Raw genomic sequence first — 18,394 nt, forward strand, 5'->3', positions numbered from 1 at the left:
TGTAAAATGCTGTGTTGTAGCACAATTTTTCTAACAATATACTATCATGTTAGTACAATATACCTTTCACGTTTGAATAATATAATATCACGTTATTACAATGTACATAATTATCACGTTCGTACAATATAAATATTATATTGTACGAACGTGGTATTATATTGTTCAAACGTGAAAGGTATATTGCACGAACATGAAAAGTATATTGTTAGAACAATAAACTTTTCACGTTATAACGTGATATAGCTCTATTTTTCTTTTGCCTGGGTGGCAGCTCTACACTTACGTACTCGGATGAGCTTGCCTCATCCTACAAGTTGTGCCTCCATCTCTTGTGTCCAGATCACACGCTGCACTGCCGTGCTGCTCCACATTTTCTCTTTCATTTCTGTGTTTGTGCGTGTGCAGTGTGAGAGGCTGCGTTGAGGGGCGACAGGATTTCAAACAGGTTAGATTATCTTGCGACCATACGATTGATGATTGGGAGCTGGTTGTGAGGTGTTAACTGCTTTTTGTTATCCCATGTATACAACTACACGATGCACACACAATTAAGGCAAAACACGGGCCGATCCCCAAAACGGTTGCGCGACTGAAAAATCGGCTCAAAATGGGCCAAAAATCGCACAGTGTATGGCCAGCTTTTGGAGGCTAGCTCCAAACAAACATCTGCAGCTTGGCAGTGTATACAGCACTATAATGACCAGACCTAATTCTTTTGAAAACCTTACATCTTTCCACAGGTCTCCACTTCATCAGACATCACCTAGACCCAGAGATGCATGAGGCCAGCACAAACAGCGGCCTATTTGACGAAGATGATGGATCCATGGGGTCAGGAAAGCCAGAAGCAGAGGAACTGGAGAGGTACCTTTCATGTCCATTCACTGGAGGTGTGGATCTATTGCATGGCGTTCCTCACATCAAGAAGCTGTCGATCAAAGTCAATAGAGCTCTTCCTGCATCTGGAGCTTGTGAAGGACTTCTCAGTCATGCAGGACTCCTGTTCACTGCTGAACAGTTACAGCTTCACAGCAAGAACCTTGAGAGCAAACTGCTGCTGAAGCTTAACCATCACCTCACTGAGTGAAGAAATGGCACATTTTTGCTAAATATGCAGAAATAGATGCACACCCATACAATTTATGGTAAACTGAGCTGCCTTGTATGAACATATGTTGAAGCTGCCTCGTTCTGTTTTCTCTGAGGCTGCTGTGCCCTTTGGAGCAAAAATGAATATAAAGTTTACAGCATATCTTGTCACTGGAAATTGTTTGCACTGTTTATATATTTATATTATTTACTGTAGGTATTGGTGAAAAAAGCTTTATGTTGTGAAAACTGAAATCTGGGAATTAGAATAGTTGTGCCTTATTTTGTTGATGTTTTTACATATATTCCTTTTGAAAATGGTAAAATTTGTATATTTATTTATTTTTGTTTGTCTGATAACATTTATTTAAAAAATAAATCGGACATTTCAAACAGTTACTCGCTACTTGAGTAGTCTTTTCGCCAAGTACTTTTTTACTCTTACTTGAGTAACTTTTTTGAAGACTACTTTTCACTTTTACTTGAGTAATAATATTTTAAAGTAATGCTACTCTTACTTGAGTAACATTTTTGGATACTCGACCCACCCTTGGTAATTAGTTAGATTACTCGTTACTGAAAAAAGTAACGCCATTTGTAACGTCGTTATTCCCATCACTGTTGATTGATGGGATCGTGAATAATGAGTAATGAATCGTGAATAACATCCCTTGTATGTGCTTTTGTGCTTGAGATCAAAGCAAAGTATTTAAAAAAAACAACAACTCTGGCGTATAATTCAATCAACAAATTGACTTTTCATTATCACACTGTAACACCATGTTTGTCTTTCCTGTCTTACAATAGAAGTTTTCATTGGCAACCACTTAAACTCTCACCGCATGCATGTTTCTTTGTACTGATCAAAAGCAACAAGTCATTCTGGTTGACTATCCACATCATGTCTAAAGGAGGGTAACACCTAAAGTTATGTTGCACAATAAGTTTCCAAGCACGCTGATGTAAAACACAATGTGAGGTCACTGCTACCTGGTAAAAAAAACAAAAAATACTTGTTTAACCTGTCAAGCTGCTCACAGCGGAGGACAAAAAGGTTTAGCAGGAAAGTTCAAGCTTGTGAATAATAGTCCTCCTGACCCATCAACAAATACTATTTATTTACATAACTCCATTCTTCTTCACAGACACCCCCCTCCCCTAATTTGTGATTTTGAGTGAACAGATCTAATTCAATAGAGGAAACCTTTACATGTTCAAAATAAATCATGTTACTTTACTTAACATTAATCGTCTGTATTTTAACTGATTGTAACATGTTGGATTATCCTCTCAATCAGAGAGACTGATCTGCCACCACGTACTCATCCCAGGGAATCAAACACTCCCATCCAGACACCAGTGTTTTTGAGTGAACAGGTCTGTTAGATATAAAGAACCTGTACATGTTCCCATCAAAATACATCATATTACTTTACTTATCATTGCCTTCTGTATTTTAACGGATTTTCACATGTCGGAATTAGCACAAAGCATCCCAAAGCATCCCATTTTGGTCAGTAGTTGTAGTCCACACTGGAGGTGGGAAGGACTCCAGGAGTCACAAGTCAGCCAGCCAGGACTGCTGTGGGTCACTCTGTTTTCAGTTGTTTGTTTAGCTTGTACCTACTTCCTAGCTTTGTTTTTAATTTCTGGTCAGGTTTAGACATAAATTACTTTATATAGAACATAAACTGAAGGAGTTCACATCATTTTAAAATACCTGTGCAGTGAAGCACTGTAAGGGTCATCCATGTAGGTTTTTTATTTGTTGCCCACCTCAATTTTGGTGGGTCTATTATGATGTGTTCTTTTGTAATCTTAGAGGGAAGGGTCCCCACAAATTAAGACAAATCCAAGCTTACAATACCCCCTAAAGGACACAAAGGGGGGCACGGAGTGGTCTAAGTATAAAAATGATAGGTGTCATATGCAGTGGAATTCACAGTCCGTAGATCTCAGTCCAGCTGAAAATTTGGACAGATGAGTTGTAGAGTGACTATAAATCTATAGTAAGAAAACTTGAGGTTGTGCTTGTGGCCTTAATGACTTGCTTTATGTTATTTTTTATTAAATGTGTATATTCCCAGCTTTACAAACCATAAAGACAATACAAAAACAACACAAATTAAAAGAGCTCTCATCATAATGTCAGTAATGTATTCGTTACAGATGCTTTTTTAACCCAGGTATTCGTCTGAGCCTTCAGCACACATCAGCCTCTTCTGCTGATGAATCACATCTACAGCCACAGTCCATATTGTATCCAAGTATTTCACAAGTGTAATTAGAAATGATAAAGAAAAAGCACAGTTCTATATAAGGCCCTTAACAGCTGCCTGTGGCACTTTTATTTTAAGGTGTTGGGTTTTTTTTGTTGTTTATTGTGGACTTTACTATTTTCACTCTTTATCGTGCTGCTGTAACACAACAATTTCCCTTGTAGTATCAATAAAATACCTATTTGTGTATATATTTTGTGTTTGAAAGGTGCAGGATAAATATGTGGAGGTGATGGACAGAGAAGGATTTGTTTATTCAGTATTATGCTTAACTGTTAGGTAGTTAGGCAATGCAAATGTTTACTGAGGTATACATCAAGTATAACTTTTTACTCTGCCTTGATGAAACCAGCCATTACATTGCCCCATGACACATCATCATACTTCTGCAGCTTTTGGCTCATTCAACTTACCATGTAAATTTGCCTGGTCAATATATCGACAACCCTTTTACCCGTGCAAACAGCAGCCCCGCTGATAATCCTTAGGATAACACATGTATTCAGGGTGCAGTTTTGATTCTAAGTGCGTGAATGAGAGAGCTGTGAGGAAGAGAGTAGGTTGTTATTTGTTCTCCCCCAAGAAAATAAACTGTACCATCCATGAGCTGCAGAAGCTTGCAAACTGAAGCTGACTTCAAGGGAAATAGATATAACAGTTTTTCCTCCTACATGAAAAAGTAATTGTTGTTTTTCACTTTTTAGGTCCAAGTTCAAACCAACACAGCATAGATGTCTCTATCAGCTACTGTATTAAAGATGTAATTTCAGACAATACAAGTTTTTTTTTCATTCACTTTGTTTATTTATAAGTTTTAATTCTGCAAAGACCAGATGCCTTGTAGTCTTACTTATAAGTGCCATGAAGAAAAAAAAAAAATCATGAAATGTCCCAAATTGTTTTACGATGCTGGAGACATGAAGAGGTGATCCTTTTTAGACAGACACTTACCTGCCTAATAATCAGATAGAATAAACCTATTTGTAAATCATGCTATTTCAACAAATGACTGAAACAGGATAGGTCACCACAGACTAGTGTAAAAACTGAAATACAAAACAATTTTGAAATGTGAATTATTGGTATATAACAAGATCCTCTCCGGGTTGCTCTTGGATGTCTGAACAAAGGACAACAAATGGCTGGACTGCACACAAATGCTTTGTCATACAGAAAAAAAAATATAAAAGGTGGGGTATTCATTATTTTGCAACCCTTGTTTGTCACATACCTATGTTACTTTTATCTCCACCCTTTATTTTCTCTTTCTTTGTGGATCACCTGTTACTGATTATCCCATCAGTCCGCACTTGATACCTAACTTCTTCCCTCATCTACATTGTCTTGTCTTTTTCCGCTAAGGTCAAGCTTTCAACCTTTTTTCCTTGCAGAAGTTTTGCCTCCTTTCTTATTTAGCTTTTGTTCTTATGTTGACTATGTTTACTAGTGATGTAACCTGTGTTTTTGGGCCGTTGTCCTTTGTCTTCCACTAGCCTGTGTTTTTCTAAATCGTCTTGTGTCTTGTGTGTGGCTTCCATACCTACAATAGCATAAGTAGCATAATGCAACTATTTTCCTCTTTACTCACAAAGCTTCAAATGTTTCGGGAGCTTTTCTGAGAAGAGGAAGTTGACATATGCCACGAAAAAGCTGGTGGGGCATGTTTCTGGAGTTAAAATATGTGGTTGTACCTGTAATACATTGGAACTGAGGTGTGTGTTGGTATGTTAATCCATAAACCTGACAAAACAACGATAAGCTTGTAAGCAGAAGGTTAAACTATTGTTTGCCAAGTCTGTCTGTTTTTGTTTCACTGTCTTGCACAGATGACTAATGTAGACCAGAGTACATATGCGTGTTTATCCAAGTGCACAGTTACTCGGTGGTATTAAAAAGCTCAAGTACTTCACTTAAATGCTAATTTTACTACTTAAGCAGCAATAAATGTATTCTACATCCTGATTCAAAGCTTGTATTATAAAAGTCAAGTCTTTTATGCAAATATTCAAATATGCAAATATCAACATGTGTGATATATACAGAAACCTCAGCTAAATGCTCGTATAAACCATTTCAATAACCACCAAATGCAACGCAGACAAGCAATACTTAAAAGAGCAACTACGTAATTGCACAAAAGTCCGCTTAACACACGCAACTGAGACAAAAAATATCTAGACTTCATGTAGCGATGTAAACAATTAGCTAAGCTAGTTAACTGTTAAGCTAACACCAAGTTTCACCATGCTCCGACTAAAATTCACTGAACCAGCCGAAAAAGAAGATCACAACAATACAAGCGGAGAAAATGCGGTAAGACAGAAATCTGCATACGAGCCGCTGTACCTCCTGATAATGGCAGAACCAACACAATGCATTAGAGCCACTTCTGTCAACAATCGCAATTTCAGGCCCAGTTACAGACACGTGACTGGATTACACCGCGTGTTGTAAATTTGGGGCCATGTGGTGTCTGGCCTTGCAGCTTCTGCTTGGTTGAAGTGATGAGAATCCAGAATCATTACCATGATTTTACTGCCTCAAACGATTAAAAAGAGGTGTCAATCGGCCAATAGAAGCCAAAGCTACAGCCCTGAAGAGGTTAGAGTGCCAGAGTCTATGTATACAGGAGACTGTGAATGTTTGGTTAATTCTCAAAAAAAGTAAAAAAAACAAAACAAAAAAAAACCCAACAAAACCAAGCATTTTAGGCATGTTAATTAAATTGAATCATTTCTGCTATTTAATACCTAAAAAAATGTGAACAAACTGCTGGTCTGACCCATCATGAAAGCAATTAGGATTACTTGGGGCCATTAATCATACAAAGCTCCAAAATCCAGTTGATCCCCGTATAAGACCAGTGTCAACTGATGTTATAAAGGGATAAATCCAAATGTGAAAGTTTTGGTTCAAATCATGATCAGTATTTACTGGGAGGTACGACAGTAAATGTCATCGTTTGGGGCTCCATTTCAGCATGACCATGATCTCAAGCACACTGCCACTGCAGTGAAAGCATTTGTCAATCAAACACTATCAGTCATGGATTGGTCTTTCCAGAGCACAGACCTCAGGAATACTGAGGCAGCGTGGGATCATCATGACAGAGAACAGAACAAAGGGCAGTAACATCCAAAGAGGAGCTTTGGATGTCCTTCAAGAAGCCTGGAGAACTATTCCTGATGACTACTTAAACAAATGACAAGTTTAGACTGTGTTGAAGAATAAAGGTGGTCATACAAATAATAACTTTTAAGCTCATTAGAATTGTCCAAACTCTGTTTTTATCTTTTATACTTAATTTGATCTATTAATTGTTATATTTTCCTTATTTTGTGAGATTTAACAAAGAGTGCAATATGTCTGTGAAGGTTCTCAGTCATCCAGGTCATCGTAGTCAAAGGAGCTTGCAAAGAAAAGCGTCTGGACTTCTTTAAGTCACTTGAAGACGTTTCACCTCTCATCCGAGAAGCTTCTTCAATTCTAAGGTCAAATGGTGGAGAGTCCCAGATATAAACCTAGTGGGAGTATCCCCCCACAGAGGGACAAAAGGACCCCCTGATGATCCTCTAATCGCCTGAGCCAAGGTGTGAAACTGGGTGTGGGTCCCAATCAGCCAGAGTTTCGGGTGAGTTCATTGTGAAACCTGGCCCCACCTTATCATGCGAATTCCTGAGATCAGATGGCCCAGGATGTGAGTGGGCGTTAAGGTGCCTGGAGAGGGAACACAAAACTGGATTATAGATGGCAGAGAGTTGATGTCGTAAACCACCGCCTCTGTTCAAAGATGGTCGCTCACAGTGGACATAGATGGCTTCTTTCACTCCTCTTTCAAACCATCTGTCCTCTCTGTCCAAAATGTGAACATTGGCATCCTCAAAAGAGTGACCTTTGTCCTTAAGATGCAGATGGACCGCTGAGTCTTGTCCTGTGGAGGTGGCTCTTCTGTGTTGTGCCATGAAGAAGCTTCTCGGATGAGAGGTGAAACGTCTTCAAGTAACTTAAAGAAGTCCAGACGCTTTTCTTTGCAAAGAGTGCAGAAATTCACCACAGGTATCCTTTGACCTTTAAAATCCAGCCAGACAGAGATCAAACATTTGCTTCCCTTCTCTGTTCAGATATTTGAATTTCTCTTTGCTTTCTGTCATGCACACGTGTGCTCCCGGCAGACCAGTTCTTGTTGTGAATGGAAAAGCCAAAGCGACCACTATCCGTCATGGCTCTCTTTTCACTCTTTCTTCTGCTCTTCACTCACCCCCGTTCTGTTAACCGTGAGGGCTGGTGGGCTGGGAGGAGGTGCTGGCCGTCAGATTGGGGTCTGGGATGCGGGGCCTCCCTGCTACTGCAGATAAGGAGGTGGTCTTCCTCCACACCAGAGAGAAGGGTTATATCTCCTGGGTCCGGGTATGGTTTGCCTCTCTGGGGGCAGGGGTACCCGGACCTGGGATATAGAGTATGTTTGGAGAGTGTGAATGTGTGTACAGTGTCTATTTGTGTCTGTCTCCACGTTGGGTGAGTGTCGAGTATTTGTTTGTGTACATGGGGTGGGAATGCACGTTTGTGTCTGCGTGCGCCTGTTCGTCTGTGTCTATATGTCAGCTTGGGTCTCAGACTTCACCTCTCTGGGAACAGCTTAGGCTCTTCGAGGTATGGAGGCCTATCTCCCCTCATCACACTCCCTGCTGGTGGCTGATGCCCTCAGACATTGGTGTGTTGGTGGTTCTTGGTGTCTGGGGCTGAGCGCTCATGTATGTACCGGCTCACTCCTGGTGGCCGATTGGCGGGGCCTGGCGCCTGTGGCCCGGCTGGGCCCCTTCCGAGGGGTGGGGTGTCCTCAGCCTCTGGGCCTGAGGCCCGGTTCTGTCTGGCAGAGCTGGCTGCTGGCAGAGCCCGCGGGCACGGCACTGAAACCCCCCCAGCTTCTGCTCCGTGGCTGCTGGGTGACCTCTCGTTTGGGGCTCTCCTCAGCTCTTCTTAGGAGGGTGGCCCAGTTGCCCCTTTGGTGGTCCTCCTTGGGTCCTCGTATTCTGGGGCCTCTGGATGTCTGGGGCCTGGATCTCGTCCATACCTGCTACATGTGTCACACAGTGGAAATTTGTGTTTTTAAGTTTTATCAATCTGTGTATTGGTACATAGTGTTGATTTTATTTGCATGATTTTATTGTGATCTTTATATTGCATGTTTGTTTATTGATATTTATATTGTATGGTTTTATCCTCATATTTATATTATGTGTGTTAATGTTGTTGTACCATATTCCTTTAATCCACTGTGGACTAAACAGACAATTATAGGCACCTGTGAGGTGGGGGCATTCCCCAAGGTGGCCTATCAACCGCCAGATTGACCTGTTAAAGGGGATAGTGAGCGCAGAGACAAGAGAAGCGACGCATGAAAGGTGAGCAGGAGAAAAAGGAACGCGTGTAAGCCCGCACGTGTGTTGAAGGAACTGCTGCCTGACTGTGGGGTGCCACGAGTCGTTCGGCGACCCAGTCCCAACGGCAGGAACAGCAACAGCGGGTGGCGATGGCCGCAATTCACAACATGGCAGGGATGCCCTTCTGCCTGCATCCGACGGTGAGACGAGGGAGGCCGTGTTCAGGTGTGGAGTGGAGCGGGACTGTGCGGCGACGCGCTGTCAGGAGTAGACAGGTCTGCGACAGGAGCCCCCTCCTTGTTCTTCTGGCCTACGTGGTTTCCATCCCGGAAGAGGAATTCCTCTCCTGTTTCATATAAGGACCATTCGCCCATGTGTGGCTGGACTGTGGGATTATGGGACTGTGGGAGGGTAATTTTAGCATATGGGAACCATTTTTTTAGCTTTGTTTTAATAGTGTACGGTTATTCCTGCCGGCAGGGCTTTTAGCGGTTGTGAACATTATTTTTATTGTATAGCGGGGATTTTAACTTGTATTTGCGATTCTGGCTGCGTTTTTATGGAAATAAATGGTGTGTGTTTGAAGCCAGCTTAGTTTCTGTGCCCTGAGCGCTGACACGCTAACTCCCCTTTTCACTTGTATGTATACAGACGTGGTGGTGAAGATTTAGGTCCACCAGTCTTAGCGGCTACACATGCCCTGGGGGACGGAGCTATGACTCCCCACACTCCCTAGCAGATCGTTACATGGAGAAACCTTTTAAATGCAAGCGTGCTGATCCACACAGGTGTACACACGGGTGTTCACAGACACAAACTACACCTTTCTTGGCTGCTGCCTCAAAGCACATTGTGCGCTGTTGATCTGGTGTGCTGCACAATAACATTTGATCTTTAGTATCTACTGTTATCTACTGTTAGCTAGTTTATTGTGATTGTGTTGTATTTGTTATGTTGCTCTTTTTTGTTTGTTTTCTCTTCTCTTTTTTTCTTCTCCATACAGGTGATCCAAGTGTTTTGTTTTTGTTTCTTTTTTTTTTCTTCCCCCCTTTCTCACCATCTTTTCTCCCCTCTATTTTTCTTTCTCTCCCACTCTTTCTTTTAAGGTCAATCAAATGGACCAATATGGCAAGGACATGATGATCCACTTGGTAAAGTAAATCCGCTTGGCATCTTTCTTGGCCTTCAGACAACAATTCTGATGGCTAAAGGTCCAAATGGGACAAGCAAAAAAAAGAAAATCAAAATTATTTACTTTTACTTAAAGTTGCTTGGTTTAAACATTTCATATGTTTTGTAAGTTCTATTGGCGTTGTCTCATTTGCCTTTGTTGCACCCCATGCAGACACATGTAAGCCTTAATTGGATCCCCAAAAGAGCCCCTTCAGAAATTAGCATGGTAATTAAAATTGTAAATCTTAAAATGCTGGCTTGGTGTTTCGATGCGTGTGAGGTATATGAAGCTGTGGGAAGAAAAAAAATAAAACAATAAGGGCACAAACCAGTTCAGCAACATTCTGAAGCTCATATTTTTTCTCAGAGCTGTCACTCACCAGGGCCGCTGTTGATTGAGTGGAATTTCGACTGTTCAGTGTTAATTTGTAATGGAGAAACAAATGCCTCCACTGTGTGCGTGCATATTATGCAGTCATTTCCACTGCAACACAGGCAAGGTACACGTGCAGTTGTAGTTGACAGTTGTGATTGGCAGGTTGTTTAGGGTTAACAAAAGTGAAATGAACACAATAATATTATAGTTTGGATTTTAATAAATGAAGACAGCATGTTTCCCTTCTTTTTTGTCTAATACACTTAACTAAAATAACAATATTGTTGAATATTGGAATATTGTGGTCCAGCAGCCTGGCTTCAAAGGCATCTTCTGCAAGTCTACAGAACAGAGTTTCAAAATTTCTACTAGATTTTCATTTCAGGTTTTTTGTTTCTTTTTTCACACTCTCTGCAGATTAGTTACTCTCTGATACAGTACAGTGGACTTTCTTGTGTAAAAAAATTAATGATTATATAACATGTAAGTTTTGATTTTCAAAACATCTGTTCTTATAAAGAGACTCAGCAGTAATATTCATGCAGATGCACTGAATCACTGCACAAAGCTCACATTTCTAAAGCTAAAGTGAACAGAGCTGTATATGAACCCCTCAATTGCACCGAGGAGGCACCGATTACATACACAGATATATTTGACACAAACTACCCAGTGTGACTGTTGGTATTTGGAGCATACCATGAATGAACCACTTTAGGCAGAAGCATCTTTGATTAAAAAGAAAATGTGGATGGATTTAATGTACCGATTCAACACAGGATGTATTTTCTTGATGTGTATTAGAGATGTTCTTATATTTCCCGTCTTTCCCTTTGTGTTCAGGTTGTCATGAAGCCGTGTTTATTTGTGTCTCTGCTGATCCTTTTTGATTTTAAAGGCGATGACAGTCAGTGTGTTGCTCTGCGGGTGGGGCCAACTCAAGGATGTCAATCTGTATGAGATTCTTCCATTGAAGCATGCCACGTGGACTTGTATGCAGAAAAAAATTATGAATACAAATATATTTCTGTCTCCTCTGAACTCTGCTTTTTTTCTTTCTTTTTTTTTTTCTTTTTTTGCCCGTCCCATTTGGTTCTTTAGCCATCAGAATTGTTGTCTGAAGACCAACAAGGATACCCAATGGATTTACTTTGCGAAATGGATCATCACGGCCACCCTCCTGGGGAGAGCTGAGGAGAGCCCCAGATGAGGGGTCACCAAGTAGCCACGGAGCAGAAGCCAGATGGGGCTGCAGTGACGTGCCCGCCGGCTCTGCCGGCAGCCAGCTGTGCCAGAATGAACCGAGCCGCAGGTCCTGAGGCCAGAGGGCCCCCTTTGCCCTGGAAGAGGCCTGACCGAGCAACAGGCACCAGGCCCCGCCAAGTAGTCACCAGGAGTGAGCTGGTACATAACTGAGCGCCCAGCCCCGGACACCAAGAACCACCAACGCACCAACCCCTGAGGGCATCAGTTACCGGCAGGGAGGGCCTTTGGAGGGCCTGGGAGTTCCCAGAGAGGTGGAGTGTAAGACCCGACCTGACAAATAAACACAGACAAACAGGCATACACAGACACAAACATGCATTCCCACCCTCATGCACACATATACAAATACTCAGCATTCACCCAACGTAGGGATAGACATAAATGGACATGTACACACAATCACACTCCCCAAACAAACTCTATATCCCGGGTCCAGGTACCCTCGCCCCTGGAGGGGGAAACGGCACCTAGACCCAGGAGATGTCACCCTTTCCCTCGGGGTGGAGGCAAGCAGACCGCCCCAGGCACCGCAGCAGCAGGGAGGCCCCGCATCCCAGATCCCAATCGGACGGCCAACACCTCCTCCCAGCCCCCCTTCCCCGATAGCCAGCAGAGAACAGGGGTGTGTGAAGACCCAAAACCTCCCTCCTCTCCCTCATGTGTAGTGTTACTGCGTGTTGTTCTAAGGTGCATTTAAAACACAGGAGAGCATGGTGCTGCTGCCAGAGAGCAGCAGGTGTTAGCACGGCCCCTCCTGAGAACCCTCAATGTCTACATGGATTTAAAATTGAGAGGTGGGCACCAGCGCCAGAGGTGGGGTTGAATACACAGACCGTCAACTGGATGCCGTTAACGTGCCCACCCTCAAGGCCCTATATGTATGTGTTATGAGAGTGTAAGTAATGTGGATGTCTAAGTTGTGGAATAAAATTGAGGCACAGGTGGCCAGAAGAGGAAAGGGGGGGAGGATGCCTCCCCTGCACCCTGGTGACACACCCGCACTCCAAGGCCCTACTTGTGTGGGTGGGTGTGTTGGAGCGGGAAGAGGGAGGCAGCCGGGGATGGGGAGGAAAAGAAGGGAGGAGCAAGATGCCCCTCCCTGGGGCCATCTTGCTCCCAGTAGGCACCCCCGTCCTTCGGCACCCACCAAGGCAAGGGATCCCAGGCCCATCCAGAACGGGGCCTACGGCAGCAGGACCGCCCAGCCATACAGGACCCGGGGCAGCCCACCCGACCCCACCGCAGAGGAAACTGTACCCACCCTAACATTCAATCATCTCCCAGACTGCACAAGACAGTAGACACCCAGGTTAAGTTTATTCTTCCCCTCTCCTATGACTCTCCCCCACCTGCAGAGTGGACTCCTGCAAGGATGGAACAAACTCCTTGTCAGTTGAAGAGCCCCCTAGTTAGGCCGTTGCGCCAGAGGCCCCTGCGCCAGAGGCCCCCTGCGCCAGGGCTGAGCCCCCGTGCACCCACCCGCCCACAACCTCGGCAACACACCAACGAGGACCGAAGCCCCCAAGGCCCAGCAAGAGCCCTAGCACGGAGGCGAAGCACCCCTGAACCCCAAGCCCCCACGCCTGCCCCGGGTCCACTCAGGGGCTACCAGGCCACTAACCTACGTCCGCCAGCACAGACCTTCCCCCAGCCCTGCTGCACGCAGCCACAAGGAGAACACCCTCTAAGAGCAACCAGAGCCACTAACCAGGTTATGACCACAACCCCCAGGTTAAGCCCTCCAGGGATAACGTGCCTAGGGAACTCTGCTTTTCACTGACTGCCTTCCTGACTCATTGATGTGTTTGTTCCCCGTTCCCATTTTACCTTTATGTGGGTTTTTTTTGTCTGCTTGTTTTTGTCAAATGTCAATAGATACAGACACAAAAGCCACAAACCTTTTGTATCTGGGTTCATAATACACAAAATCATTTTTGTCTGTCTTACCCAGTGTTGCATGTATGGAGGACCATTAATGCCAAACATCAAAAATAGGAATTTAATACGTTTGTTCATAAATACACCATTATCAATAAATCCAGTATCATTTAAAGATACACACAGATATTGTTAACTCATAAAACTTGCATGAAGGCTAAAAACAGACAACCTGATGGTGTCATGACACAACCCTGTGAAAAGCTATATACACCCCATGACTCAGCAGGTTGTAGACGAACCTTTAGCAAAGATAAATAAAGTTATCGCTTGTCAATTCATTGAGGTTTGTGGTCATTCATTTATGCGCAGCTCTCTGAACGTCCCACGACAGCATTTCAGTCAGCTTAGGGTCGGGACTTTGACTGGACCACTGCAAAACCCTGGTTCTTTTCTTTTTCAGCCATTCTGTTTTAGACTTGCTGCTGTGCTTGGGATCATTCTCCTGTTGCATGATCCAGTTTCAGCCACGCTTTACCTGTCAGACAGACAACCATAAAATCCTCTGCAGAAGTATTCTAGCACCAAGTGTGAGGCTGACTCAATGACTGCAAGGTGTGCAGGTCCCGTGGATGTGAAACAAGATCACATTATTGCCCAACATCTTTGATGGCTGGTTTGGGGTGTTTGTGCTGACATGCTGTATTTCATTTTACCCAAAAGTGGAGTTGTTAGATTAGACTATCCAAAGGACATTGTTCGAGAATTCCAGACTGTAAATCATTCATATTTTATTTGTTGTGGCTACAAATGAGACTTTATTATTATTATTATGAAAGAAACATTTTTACATAAATACAGAGAACAGGTCTGTTTAACTTGTTACGTGGTTGCTCGGCAACATGATGACGTTATAATATCTTATAAAGACAACCTCACCTCATGTTTATATATTTTTTAAGCATTTTAAAAGAATTCCTGGCAATATTAACTTTTGGCACTTTTAATCCTCTATAGTGAATGAGTAAAGGTGATTATTGTCACTGTATTTAATGGCAGTCTTCTGGTATGGCGTGTGAAGTATTTAGGGTGTGCTGATGTGCGTGCATGTTTAAAATCCATTGGCTCAAATCCACTTTCCAATCCATTGCTCTCTGCATTAATCAGGTGTTGAGTCTCTGGTGGCCCTAATCCCTTCTTTAAATAACACACACGTGACTCACAGTTGTGCGCACACACACAACATGTCTGAAAAATAATCAAAACACCAGGAGGAATGAAATTTCATTCAGAAAGGCAGACACACCATTATGCAACATTATATAAACATTATATAAAGAAATCACAGAGGCACACGTGACAGCCTGAAAATTGCATACATAAATTCACAGAAAAATGCTCACACCTTGGCAAAATGTAAAATGTAGATCCCCCTCCCCTAGATCCCATTATGCTATTTTTTTTAAATACATCCATGCACTGTCAGGTCTGCCAGGCGCACATTCCCCTGAACGTTTTTTGCTTCTGTTATCGCTTCTACGTTTGATGAGTATACAATAATGTGCATAGCTGTCAATTGTACGCTAGTTGTACACGAGGCTCTGTGAAAATGTCTGGATACCCTCCAGAGCGCAGTCCTGTTAGAGTGTGTGTGTGTGTGTGTGTGTGTGTGTGTGTGTGTGTGTGTGTCCTTGTTTAAACATCATCATCAAGGGGACCAAATGCTGGTACTTTTTAATTTTAAGGCAAAGGCTCAAAAAGTGGTTTGGGGTCATGGTTGGGGTAAGGGGGCTAGGGACATCATTATGTCAAGGTGACAAGGTGATCAGCAACACAGGGGCACCACAGGGGACTGTCCTCTCCCCCTTCCTCTTCACCCTCTACACCACAGACTTCAGCCACTGCACGGAGACCTGCCATCTTCAGAAGTTTTCTGATGACTCTGCGGTGGTTGGATGCATCAGCAGGGATGATGAGAGAGTACTGGGCTGTGGTCGACTCCTTTGTCACGTGGTGTGAGCAGAATCATCTGCAGCTCAACGTGGCAAAGACCAAGGAACTGATCGTGGACTTCAGGAAGACCAGGAAACACTTGACCCCTGTTTCAATCCAGGGGGTCAGTGTTGACATTGTGGAGGACTATAAATACCTTGGAGTACACATTGACAATAAACTGGACTGGGCTAAAAACACCACAGCACTTTACAGGAAGGGCCAGAGTCGTCTCTATTTTTTGAGGCGACTGAGGTCCTTCAACATCTGCCAGAAAATGCTCAGGATTTTCTACATGTCTGTTGTGGCCAGTGCGATCCTCTATGCTGTTGCATGCTGGGGGAGCAGGCTGAGGGTCGCAGATGCCAACAGACTTAATAAACTAATCCGTAAGGCCAGCAGTGTTGTGGGGATGGAGCTGGACTCCCTCAAGGTGGTGTCGGAGAGGCGGATGCTGTCCAAGATAAAGACAATGTTGGATAACACCTCCCACCCACTCCATGACATGCTGGTCAGTCACAGGAGCTCGTTCAGTGAGAGACTGAGATTACCGAAAAGCACCACTGAACGACACAGGAAATCTTTCCTGCCTGTGGCCATCTCCCTGTACAATGCATCCACTTAACACACTGTTTGCTGCTATAACTACACATGTTTCTTTTCCAGCTATTTATTTATGAGTGACTTATGTATGTATGTATGTATATATTAGGGGTGCAACGATACACAAAATTCACGGTTCGGTTCAGTTCGATACTTTGGTGTCACGGTTCGATATTTTTTCGATACAAAAAAAATGTTCATGCCTTTTTAATTTGTCATTTATTAAAATTATAAATATATATTTTAACTCAAAAGTACAGTTTTTAAATTTAACCCTAACCCTTGTGCGCGTTTTTTATTTTGACAGCGAATGCGCACCTGCGGACCACTTATGTGCAGCCCTGGTTATTTAGCTCGTCATATTGCAGCCACAGAAATTCTTTTGTCCATGAAACCATAAAGCTGCACTTTCTTTTTGCCTTATAGTCTCATTTGTCATAACTTCTCCGTTTTGTGGTAAGCTTTTCTTTGGCTGTCACTTCTTCACCCCGACCTGTCTTATTTGGCTCAGCAGAACTAAAATATATATACTGCTGCTTTTACACACGGACTCACATAAGCTCAGCGATTCTCTGCGCGATCAACCTCTCACATGTTTAAGCTTGCTGCGGGAGATTTCACTTGTCATGTTTGCATAGTAAGCTAACGATTAATAAGACGATGTCAGAGGAATTGGTGCACAAATTATCATCACTCACAGATCAGTGCTGTCGCTCTCTATACACAGTTCGCACGATTGCAAAGTGAAAGCAAAAAAACAAGTGCAAATTCAATCGCAATTTCAATATGTCACATATTGACAGTGGCTCACCGATGCCAATGACATAATTACCCAGCTACATTTCTGAAAGAATGCAAAAGCATTGACATATATTTTTCCTTCCTACAATAGCCCGACGGGCAGGGTAGCCCGTCTGAAAAAAATCGCTAGCCCCAGGACGTCGGACTAGCGATTTTGCGAGCCCTGTATCTGATTGAGGAATCACTCATCTTTGGAAAAGAGAGTTTATTACAGAGAAATGTCTCTTTCCAAAATAAAAGCTATACTATCCGCTTCTTCTGGGCTATATTCTCAGCAGCATAAGGAGAATCATGTGCTAACAGCTGTCTAAATGACTCGGCTAAAGTTAGTAGCATGCTTGTTGTTTTTGTCTTTGCACTAGGATGATGTCGGCGTAAATGTGCAGTCATATTCGTTGTGTTCCCACTAGTGCTTTCAGGTTAATCTCGTTGAAATGACCTTAACGCCACAACACGGCAAATCTCCGTTAACGAGCTACCGCCGATCGCCCCGTGCATGGGTCTAGACGGCCAACACGTTAACGAGCTAACTGCGCTAACACACTAGTTCCCACCCATGTAATTAAGCATTGCGTGGCACATCCAACATACTGTTTTACTTTAGTCCATGACTCGCTTACCTTCAGGGTCATACGTCACATGAAAACCAAAATAATTCCAAACGCCAGATCTGAATGAGAGTGGGGGAGGTCCATCTTGCAAGGAGAGCTTAACTTCTGTCTTGCTAGCTTGCCCTGCGCTCTTCCTTCTGACTATGCTGTCTGTGTTGAGCGCTCAGTGGATCTGCGCTCGACAGTGCAGCCTAGGCGGAGTAGTCGAACGCAGATTCACTGAGCGCTCAACACAGACAGCATCGTCAGAAGGAAAGCTGATAAAATAAATTACAAATGTTGTATTGTTCGATACATATGCGTACCGAACCGAAAGCACTGTATCGAACGGTTCAATATCGATACGAATATCGTTGCACCCCTAGTATATATATGTATATATTGTACTATTCTTAGTTAGCGTATTGTCTGTCTTGTCTTAATGTTGGTTTATAATGGAGCACTGTAACAAAAAATAATTTCCCCCAGGGATCAATAAAGTATTCTGATTCTGATTCTGATGTCAGTCTGATGCCCTCACTAAGATGTGAAAACGAGTATGTGTGTGTGTCTGTATGACACAGAGAGAGATAGTTGTCTTTGTGTCAAAACCAGCAGTGGTTTTTGACCCTTTGATCTCCTTATCTCTTAATAACCCACAGCTGTTGCGAGCCCCTGTGCAAGCTCACGAGTGTGTGTGCAGTCATGTTCCTGGGTGTCAGAGACTCGTGGGTGTCCATAAACCATGCGAACTACAGCTACAGCTGTACGTATGACACACAATTGTGAGAACAGAATACATCCTGCAGTTGAGCTTTTTAGGTATTTAGGTTTCCTTTGCGTCTTTTTGCCTGCAGACAGTTCTGCTTAAAAACGCCCAGCTCTCTCTAACAACCCACTAGGCCAAGGGGAAAGATGTGGTTATAAGAAATTTATTGGCTACACATTTGAAGGGATTCACTG

The sequence above is a fragment of the Simochromis diagramma genome, unplaced genomic scaffold (genome assembly GCF_900408965.1).
Source record: "Simochromis diagramma unplaced genomic scaffold, fSimDia1.1 OVJJ01000612.1, whole genome shotgun sequence".
In the NCBI taxonomy this organism is placed as follows: domain Eukaryota; kingdom Metazoa; phylum Chordata; class Actinopteri; order Cichliformes; family Cichlidae; genus Simochromis; species Simochromis diagramma.